This window comes from Neofelis nebulosa, chromosome 12 (assembly GCF_028018385.1).
Source record: "Neofelis nebulosa isolate mNeoNeb1 chromosome 12, mNeoNeb1.pri, whole genome shotgun sequence".
Classification (NCBI taxonomy): domain Eukaryota; kingdom Metazoa; phylum Chordata; class Mammalia; order Carnivora; family Felidae; genus Neofelis; species Neofelis nebulosa.
The window spans coordinates 36176891-36187081 of NC_080793.1; the positions used below are offsets into that span (position 1 = coordinate 36176891).

A 10191-nucleotide genomic window follows, 5' to 3' on the forward strand; every position below is an offset into this window, starting at 1 on the left:
ACTCTCTCAAGGCAGAAGCTTTGACATTTTATCTTTGTATCTTCACAAGCTAACATGGTACTTAGCAGACCCCGAGCACTCAATAAACATGTTAAAGAAATGAAGGCAAACTAAGAACTAGATGTGGATTCACCAGCTGTCAAATCAGTGGGGAAACCATGTCATGTCCCCAGATAAGTGGGATGCAGTGTAGTGCTTTATGACATTAAGACGGGCATAAAGAGCTGCAGGGGTCCCAAGGATACAGAGATCTGTAGATGAGGAGAGTAGTGTATATATACACACTTTTGCCTTGACATGGTGAGTTCTCATTTAGATGGCTGTTAGAAACTGAGAGATCTGGTCTCCTATTACAGTAATGGGAAAACTGAAGCCAAGAAAGGAAGAGACATGCCAAGAGTCACCTAGCAACCTAGCAGAGGCAGAGTTGTGTCTATAGTCTGGGTCTCTGAGTCTCTCCCCAAATCACACACACAGTAGTTCTCTTTCCACCTCCTGCAGTCTCTAGTCCACACTTCTTGAAATCATGGGTAGCAATATGCAAAATACCCTGAAGTCTGTCTTACAGAGAATGTTCTAGAGAGCCCACTTATTTGAGGAAGGAAGCACCTGTTTTCCCCCCAAGACGGCGGCAGTACTACATCAACAGTGAGCAGCTGAATTGGGACGAGGGTCCAGGACAAAGCAGAAATCTGCTGCAGAGAGCAGACAAGATGGGGGATGTACTGTAGCAGGGTCCGGGTGAGTGTCGCATATTACTGTCTTTACTCTTCCATTGTAGAGGGAGGAGCTGCCTTTTTTCTTTGGTTCCAGTTTATCAGTAATATCTAGTACCCCTGAGAACTAACTAATCATTTTGACCACTCACTTAACAGTTGCTTTTGTATTTATTATTATCCATTCACTGAGAGCCTACTATGTAAGAGGACCTTGCTTGTCACTCCAAATATATTATCCTCTCTCCCATTCTCGAAATGACTCTGTGAGGGAGGTGTTAGCCCATTTCACTGGTATGGAAATTGCAACTTGGTAAGGTCAGGTGACTTACTGTAAATCATACAGCTGGGATTCAAACCTAAGTCTTGTCTGAATCCAAAACCATGTTCTTTTCTATGCCCAAAGCTGCCTTTCAGAACTAAACTCTTTGAGGCGGAGACTATGATGACCTACCTCTATCTCTACACCCAGCACCTAGCAAGCACTCGGTAGACTCACAAAGAACACTTGTGGAATAAGTGGATTTAGTATGGAGTGTCCGCTAAATGAAGGCCTGCGTGCAGTATGAACGATGTTGTGGGACAGCAGCAGAGGGAGCAGCTGGGCGTTTAGAAGTGGAGAAAGCCTCCCTCTGCAGAGGGGGACGCCAAATAAGTGGTCAGTAAGAAAAAAAAACATCAATCCAGCATTCTAACGGCAAAGAATCCTAACAGGCAATTCACAAAAGAAATCCAAACAGCCATGAACAATGATAAGAGGTGTTCAGCACCACTAATAATCAGAAAAATGCAAACAATCTCATACACAGTGTATGAGAATACAAATTGGAAAAGCCTTTGAGGGAAGCTATCTGAAGTATCAAAATTATAAATTAGCTATGTCCTTAGGTGTATGTACAAAGATTGTGATAAGAAAAATGGAAACGGCATAAATATTCATTAATGAGGAATAAAATACTTTGTGGCTTTTGGCTCAGAGGAGGCCATCCCGATTCTGGGTTATCAGACACCAGCCACCTCTATCATGCCACCTAAGTTCAACCCCCACAAGATCAAAGTCATTTATATACCTGAGGTGCACCAGTGTGGAAGTTGATACCACATCTGCATTGGCTCCAAAAATCGGCCCCTGGGTCTATCTCCAAAAAGGACTGGTGATGACATCACCAAGGCAACCAGTGACTGCAAGGGTCTGAGGATTACAGTGAAACTGACCATTCAGAACAAACAGACCCAGATTGAAGTGGTATCTTCTGCCTCTGCCCTGATCATCAGAGCCCTCAAGAAACTGCCAAGAAACAGAAAGAAGCAGAAACACATTAAGCACAGTGAAAATATCACTTTTGATGAGATTGTAAACATTGCCCAATAGATGTGGCACAGATCTTTAGCCAGAGAATTCTCTGGAACTATTGAAGAGATCCTGGGGACTGACCAATCCGTAGGCTGCAATGTTGGTGGCCGCCACCCTCATGACGTAACAGATGACATCACTAGTAGTGCAGTGGAATGCCCAGCTAGTTAAGAACTACAAAGGAAAATATATCTTTTTTTAATTTTTTTAAACGTTTATCTACTTTTGAGACATAGAGAGACAGAGCATGAATAGGGGAGGGTCAGAGAGAGAGGGAGACACAGAATCCGAAACAGGCTCCAGGCTCTGAGCTGTCAGCACAGAGCCCTGATGCGGGGCTCGAACTCACAGACCGAGAGATCATGACCTGAGCCGAAGTCGGATGCCCAACCGACTGAGCCACCCAGGCGCCCCACAAAGGAAAATATTTCAAAGGATCATTTGACAACCAAAAAGAAATAGAAAAATGAGGAATAAAATAAACAAGGACACATTGAGGGGTGCCTGAGTGGCTCAGTCGGTTAAGCGTCTGACTTCAGCTCAGGTCATGATCTCACGGTTCACGAGTTCGAACCCCGTGACAGGCCCTGTGCTGACAGCTCGGAGCCTGGAGCCTGCTTCAGATTCTGTGTCTCCCTCTCTCTCTGCCCCTCCCCTACTCATGCTCTGTCTCTCATTTCTCAAAAATAAATAAAACATTAAAAAAATTTTTTTTAAGAATGGGTCAGAATTTGCTAGATAGAGAAGGCAGGGGAATCTTCTGGCAAAGGAACAAGATAAGGGGAGGAAACTGACAGATGTGAGTCTCCTGCACTGAGAAACAACCAGTGGCTCTGAGTGTCCAGGACACATCATGAGGCAGGGAGAAAGGGAGACAGAGGTGAGTAAGCAGGACCCACAAATGGACACATTTCCATGTCACCTAATGAGCTTTCTTTCTACCCAGCCTCATGCCCTGCAAAAAATAACTTGAGTACTTTGGCTGCTCATTTCATTGGTGATTTCTCTTCCTACCCTAAAAAAAGAAACCCTAGAATAGTGACTGAAGGGGACATCTAGTACAATGCCCTCATTTTGCAGGAGGGAAAACTAACGCTTGGGAAAAAAAGAAACTTGCAGGTTCCCAGCAAAAGTTTGTGTTAACAGTGGCTTCCAGTTCACAATCCAGCATTCTTTCTGTTGCACCGAAGTCTGAAAGGTTGAGGCAGAAATAGAGGCTGGCAAGTGAAATGAGTGAATGTTGCCCTTTAAAGTTTGGATGTTTCGCATTTGCCACAAATACAAACTTAATGTCTGTATAATTTTAAAATGTAATTATAGAAACTGTTATCACTTAAAGCCCATGCCTTGCAACTGGGAAGTGATATTCAATACAGGCTTTGAGTCTGAAGCAGCAATCAAGGTGATTCTCGGGAATTCTCAATGACATTGGTACCCATCTGGATTTGTTGAAAAGTTTAACATCCTTTTTTATTATTCATGATTTTGCAGTTCTTCAAATTGCAAGGTGATGGAGGGAGCACGCAATTTTCATCCAGGCTATGAAATCATTCTTGAAAATTTGGACCTTCGTATAGATGGCTTTTAATTTTTCTTAGAGACCTCTTTTCCTTATAAAATCATGAAATTTAAAAATATATATGCTATAAATTAAGCTATATAAATGATAATGGTCACATTACAATAAAATCCTAGGATACGGAGCTAGTATTTCAAGAATTCTATACTCATTTGTTATTATCCCTAGTTAGAATTGTATTCCTCAAGGCTCAGATCTAAGTGAGTATATAAGGACCATTGACTAGCAAGCCCATTGAGATTCTAATTTATTTAAGAATCATTAGATTCCATACAAGAAATCTCAAGCATATCATCAGTAATGCGTTGAGAAGCAGCACACTCCCAAAGGTATGCCTGTATTTTAAACGTCCAGGAGCCCTAAACCCACAGATTCTAATGCATGAAGGGACACACATACCCAGAAAGGGACTAGCCTTATTCATGTCTCATTCTATGAGGGATCTGCTTTCTTTACCTGCCTGCCCCAGACTCCAGAATCATGCCTGCAATTTTCAGTCCAGACATGTCTTTGTGACTACATTAGCAATGAATTATTTTACTCAGGACTTTAGATTGACAACAGAAAAAAATTAATTGAGAAAAATCAAGATTGCCCTATCAAATGAGTTATATACAGTTGACAACAATCAACTTAAACACAATTATATAAAATAAATTATAGATGTCATGCTTTGTGTCTCAACCATTAATATCCATTGTTTCTTACTAAATTGGTGAAACCACTAGCAAGGTGGGGCTTAAAATGACTGTCTCTATTCTGATAGAGTCCATATCTTCTACCTCTGCCTTCATTCTGGATCTGATATTCTTTCTTTTTTTTTTTTAATTTTTTTTTTCCAACTTTTTTTTTTTTTTTTTAATTTATTTCTGGGACAGAGAGAGACAGAGCATGAACAGGGGAGGGGCAGAGAGAGAGGGAGACACAGAGTCGGAAACAGGCTCCAGGCTCCGAGCCATCAGCCCAGAGCCTGACGCGGGGCTCGAACTCACGGACCGCGAGATCGTGACCTGGCTGAAGTCGGACGCTTAACCGACTGCGCCACCCAGGCGCCCCTGGATCTGATATTCTTTCAAGACTGATTCCTGTGTGCATTTGTGCCGTATTTCTCTTGCATCAGACCTATTGATTGCAGAAGATGCTAATCTCCTATCTGCAATACCTCACACTTCACACTTTCTGTACAATCTTCAACAACTATATTTGCATGACCCTGGCAATCCCTATTCTTGCTTTGCTACTAGACATTAAAATCCTAGAACTACTACACGTTTTCGTCAGAATGTTCAATGCGTCTCTCTCTCTCTCGAAAAGGCTTCTTTCCCCTGCTGTGCTGTTGCTCTCAGAACTTACTCTCTAACCTTGTCTCTTCTGTGCCTGTGCTCAGCTATTGGGGGACAGGCAGAGTTTTTATCATCTGCCTCAGTTTCTTGGCACAGGGAAGAATCTATATACCTGACCGAACAGTACCCTAAAAAAGCTTTAGGCTGCTTAGCAGACCCAAACTCCGATTCTGCTCAGGTCGTGTTATCAAGGCTCCAGTTTCCTGTCTTCAAGGACCACCTGGGCAAACATTGACCAGATTAGACCAGGATAGAATTGTGTGAAATGGGACCAGGAAAGCAGTGGGCAGGGAATGCTGGGAGCTACTAGGCAGTAGAGGGTAAAAGTTACATATCTCTGGGGGGAAAAAAAAAAAAAAGCTGTAGGCTGCAAAGAGTACTGCAATCAAGTGAGGACCAACAGGTAAACACAGACTATCAGGACTAAAATGGATCTCATGTGGTATTGAAGAGGAATAAACATCAAAAGTCAGTGTGTATTTTGGTGTGTGATAAAGATCGCACTTCAAATCGGTGAAAATATGGAATATTTGATAAATGATGCTGAAAAAAACTGCAAACATGAAATTAGAGCCTACCCCCATTCAAAAAATAAATTCCTGACAAATTACATATGAATTAGAAAAAGCATTTTAAAATGTAGTACTTTAAGGAGAAAGAAAACATTAAAAAATTAAAAGGCAAACCACAGAATAGGAGAAAATACTTCTCTCACATATACTAAACGATATTAACCATAACATATAATGAATTCTCACAAATCAATTAGGAAATTAAATGTCACCATAGGAAAAGAGCCAAGGATTCAAACAGGTGCTTGTAGACAGAGAAATAAAAACAGTTGGTTAACATGAGATAATTCCTTTATTTTTATTGTTTTTCAGTTCATTTATTTTTGAGAGGGAGAGAACATGTGCTAGTGGAGCGGAGGAGGGGCAGAGAGATAGGGAGAGAAAGGGAGGTCCCAAGCAAGGGGGTCTGTAAGCACAGAGCTGGACACAGGGCTCAAACTCTCAAACCATGAGATGATGATATGAGCCAAAACCAAGAGTCGGATGCCTTAACTAACTGAGCCACCATGGGATAATAATTGATCTTCCTAATAGCCAGATAAATGTTAACTAAAACATAATGCAATTTTTGTAAATCAGATTTACAAATTTTAAGATTGATAATAACTTCATTGTTTCATTCATTCAAATAAATGTTCATTAAGAGTCTGCTATGTGTCGTTCATGGAAAAATGATGAGAAAAAGAGACCCAATCCCTGTATTTATGTGTTTGGTTACAAAATGAGTCTATGCTACTCTTATAAGTGGTATATGGGGGGTCATATATATTTTTTTAGCCATTCTGTCAATCTCTGTCTTTTAATTGGTGCATTTAACCCATTTACATTTACTTTTTTAAGGTATTTATTTATTTATTTATTTACAGAGTGCTCAAGGGAGGGGCAGAGAGAGGGAGAGAGAGAGAGAGAGAGAGAGAGAGAGAGAATCCCAAGCAGGCTCCATATCATCAGTGCAGAGCCTGATGCAGGGTTTGAACTCACATACCAGGAGATCATAACCTGTGCTGAAATCAAGAGTTGGACAGTCAACAGACTGAGCCACACAGGTGCTCCGTTAATCCATTTACATTTAAAGTGATTGTTGACAATGCAGATCTTACTTTTGCCATTTTGCTATTTGCTCTCTACATTTCTGATATCGTTTTGTTCCTAAATTCCTCCAACACTGCCTTCTTTTGTTTTTTATTTATTCTAGTATACCATTTTGATTCTCTGTTCATTTTCTTTTCTGTAAATTTTTTAGTTATTGTCTCAATGATTACCGTGAGGTTTACAGGTAACACCTAAATTTATATCAATCTAGTTTCAACTGATACCAACTTAGCTTCAGTAGCAAACCTAATCTTGCTCCTATCCAGCTCTCTCTGATAGCTCTAGGAGAGAATGCTTCCTTGCCCCTTTCTAGCTTCTGAGGTTCTCAGCAATGCTTGACCCTCCTTGACCTGTAGATTCATCACTTCAATCTCAGCCTCTGTCGTCACATGGACATATTCTCCCCGCGTGCCTCTCTCCTCCTCTTACAAAGCCACCAGCATATTAGATTGGAATAGGGGCCTACCCTACTCCACTGTGACCATATCTATACAACTAATTGTACCTGCAATGACTCTATTTCCAAAACAGGTCACATTCTGAGATACCACGGGTTAGGACTTCAACATATCTTTTTGGGAGACACAATTCAACCTATAACGACATATCTCCATCATTTTGAAGGACTCACCTCTACCTCACTGATTCATTGCAGTCCTGGAAGAGAAAGTCCTACATTTAGAAAGAAAAAACAAACAAATAAAAGAAAACAAACAAAAAAACATTAAACATCGTGTTAAAAGAAAGCAAAAGGTGGGCAGGAAATAAAGAACCCTACACTGGAAGCAAAGGAGAGGGGTGTAGGGCCGGGTATGACATGATTTTACTGTGTGAACATTTATCTCTGTGCACTTTAATTTCCTCACCTACAAAACAAGGAGCCAGACTTAATTATTGCAAAGGCAGGTCCCTTTGGGTTCCCAGATTCTAAGATTCTTCCGCATATGCATTCAGTGTTAAAAGATCGTTTGCAAGTGATACAATGGGCTCTAATCTGTTTAAACTGATTCCTCAGACTGCTTATGCTCAGGGTCTCTCTGGGTTCATTTCCAATTACTTTCCTGTTGTCCGTGAGATAGTTTAGTTTATTTCAAAAACATCTGGAGGATTCACTAGTCTTAATTCCAAGTGTCAAATATAAAGGCCCCATTTAAAGCTCCATAATTAGAGCCAGATGTTTCTTCTAATGCAATTAAATGCTCTCATCTAATCTCGGTACCAGGAAGAGTGTGGGGTTTCCTCTCAGAAAGATGCACACTATTGGGGTCGGAGGGGGAAGGAGGGGAGTGGGAAAATTGAGGGTCGTGCTGTATGGTCTCCCTCATCATCCCACCTGTGAACGTGGCTCCCATACATCCCTTTCTCCCCCCCCCCCCACTTACCTGCAGCAAGTGCTCCTCCAGGGCAAGTACTCTGTCTTATTCACCTCTGAGTCCCCACACACAGGCATTAGCCCCCAAACCAGGACCTGGCCCAGGACCAGTGTTCTGGGGAGTGAGGGAGGGAGCAAGGGAGGGAAATCAGTCATAAGATGAGTTTCATTACTGCTCTACTCCCACTCTACTCAGTCCTCTAGCCCCCTAAACTCAGATCTAGGAAACTTCTTTTGAAAAAACATGTGGTAGGGGTGCCTGGGTGGCTCTGTCGGTTGAGTGTCGGACTCTTGATTTTGGCTCAGGTCATGATCCCGCATCTGGCTCTACACTGGGTGTGGTGTCTGCTTGAGATTCTCTCTCTCTCTCTCTCTCTCTCTCTCTCTCTCTCCCTTTGCCCCTCTCCAGCTGGTGCAAGTATGCTTTTTCTCTCTCAAATAAAATAAGATTAAATTAAATTAAATTAAATTAAATTAATTAAATTAAATTAAATTAAAAAACATGTGGTAAATGTATATAACATAAAAACATACCATTGAACCATTTTTTTTTAATTTTTTTTAACGTTTATTTATTTTTGAGACAGAGAGAGACAGAGCATGAACGGGGGAGGGTCAGAGAGAGGGAGACACAGAATCTGAAACAGGCTCCAGGCTCTGAACTGTCAGCACAGAGCCCGACGCGGGGCTCGAACTCACAGACCGCGAGATCGTGACCTGAGCCGAAGTCGGCCGCTCAACCGACTGAGCCACCCAGGCGCCCCCATTGAACCATTTTTAAGCAGATAGTTCAGCGGCATTAAATATATTAACATTGTCGTGCTACCATCAGCACCATCTATTTCCAGAACACTTTCATCTTCCCAAACTAAAACTCTGTGTCCATTAAACACTGACTCCCTGTTTCCCCCTCCCCTAGCCCCCCGCAGCCACCACTCTACTTTCTGTCTCTGTGAATGAATTTGACTCCTCTAAATACCTCATATAAGTGGAATCGTATAGTATTTGTCTTTCTGTAACTGGCTTAGCATCCTGTCTCTGAGCATAATGTCGCCGAGGTTAATCCATGTTGTAGCATGTGTCAGAATTAGGAACTGCCTCTTCCCCAGAGCCTCAGAACCCATAAATTCCCTTCCAACTCTGAGATCTCCTATCTCTGTAGGAAGACATAGCTTTTCTGGTTAAATAAGAGCAAGGACTAGCCTAATCCAGCCTCCTGACCTTCATCGCGCTATCTTTCCAACTAGGCTTTCGGCCTCTTTGGCCCTCATTCATTTATTCATTTACTAGACACCTACTTGAGCTCCTGCTCTGTCCCAGTCCTGCTCTTAGCTTCTAAGACAGACGTAGTATGAAGTTCATGACACACAAGAATGAAGGATTCATATATAACTGAAATAATGAGACACATCTCCAGAAGCAACTCCATGAATCTCGTAAGAGGAGTAAGTGGCGAAAGCACTTGTGGAAAAACCAGGACAGGAGAGGAGCATGCTGGAAAGGAGGCTGGGCCGGAGCAGAGCCTTAGAGGCAAGACTCAGCCTAATGTGTTAGTGAAATTGCACGTGAACTGCCTAACTGGAGCACAGCGTGTTGGGGGATGTAGGGAAAGGGGGAATGTACCATGAAAGAATAGTCTGGGAAGCTCTAAAGGAAGGCAGAAGCCAGGTCTCAGAGACCTATGTATGCTACATAGGGAATTTGGCTTTCTTCTCGGGATAAGCAAAACCCACGAAGGTTTTAGGAAAGGTAACATGGTCAAATGCATGTTTTATCTAATCTGCTAGTAACGTGAGACTAGAGGTAAGACACCAGTTAGGAGAATGTTGCCTTAGACCAAGTGGAGTGACCCAGTCATGGTGAGATGGGGCAATGATATGCTTGACCTGGCTCATACCAGCTCGTGAGAGCCAGTTGTCAAATTTTCAAGAATTTTGCAAGTTGGTTGTTAAACATAGTCACTGTTAAAAATTAAATTATGTAAACTTACAATTAAGTGAATTATAATTTAAAATGGTAATAAATACTCAACATTCACTACTTCCTAATTATTATATTACCTTTGCTGTTCCAGAAGTTTATGTCTATCCGATCTATACAGTAGAATATGCTACTGCTCTGCTCTTCCCAATGACATCACCCTGGTAATTTGAAACTGGCCAT

At 41.8% G+C, this 10191-nt stretch overlaps 1 pseudogene; it reads left to right on the plus strand.

Annotated features, from left to right (window-relative positions):
• The first annotated feature begins 592 nt into the window (after nt 1-592).
• LOC131490844 (large ribosomal subunit protein uL11-like) lies at nt 593-2357 on the plus strand (annotated as a pseudogene).
• Nucleotides 2358-10191: the final 7834 nt, after the last annotated feature.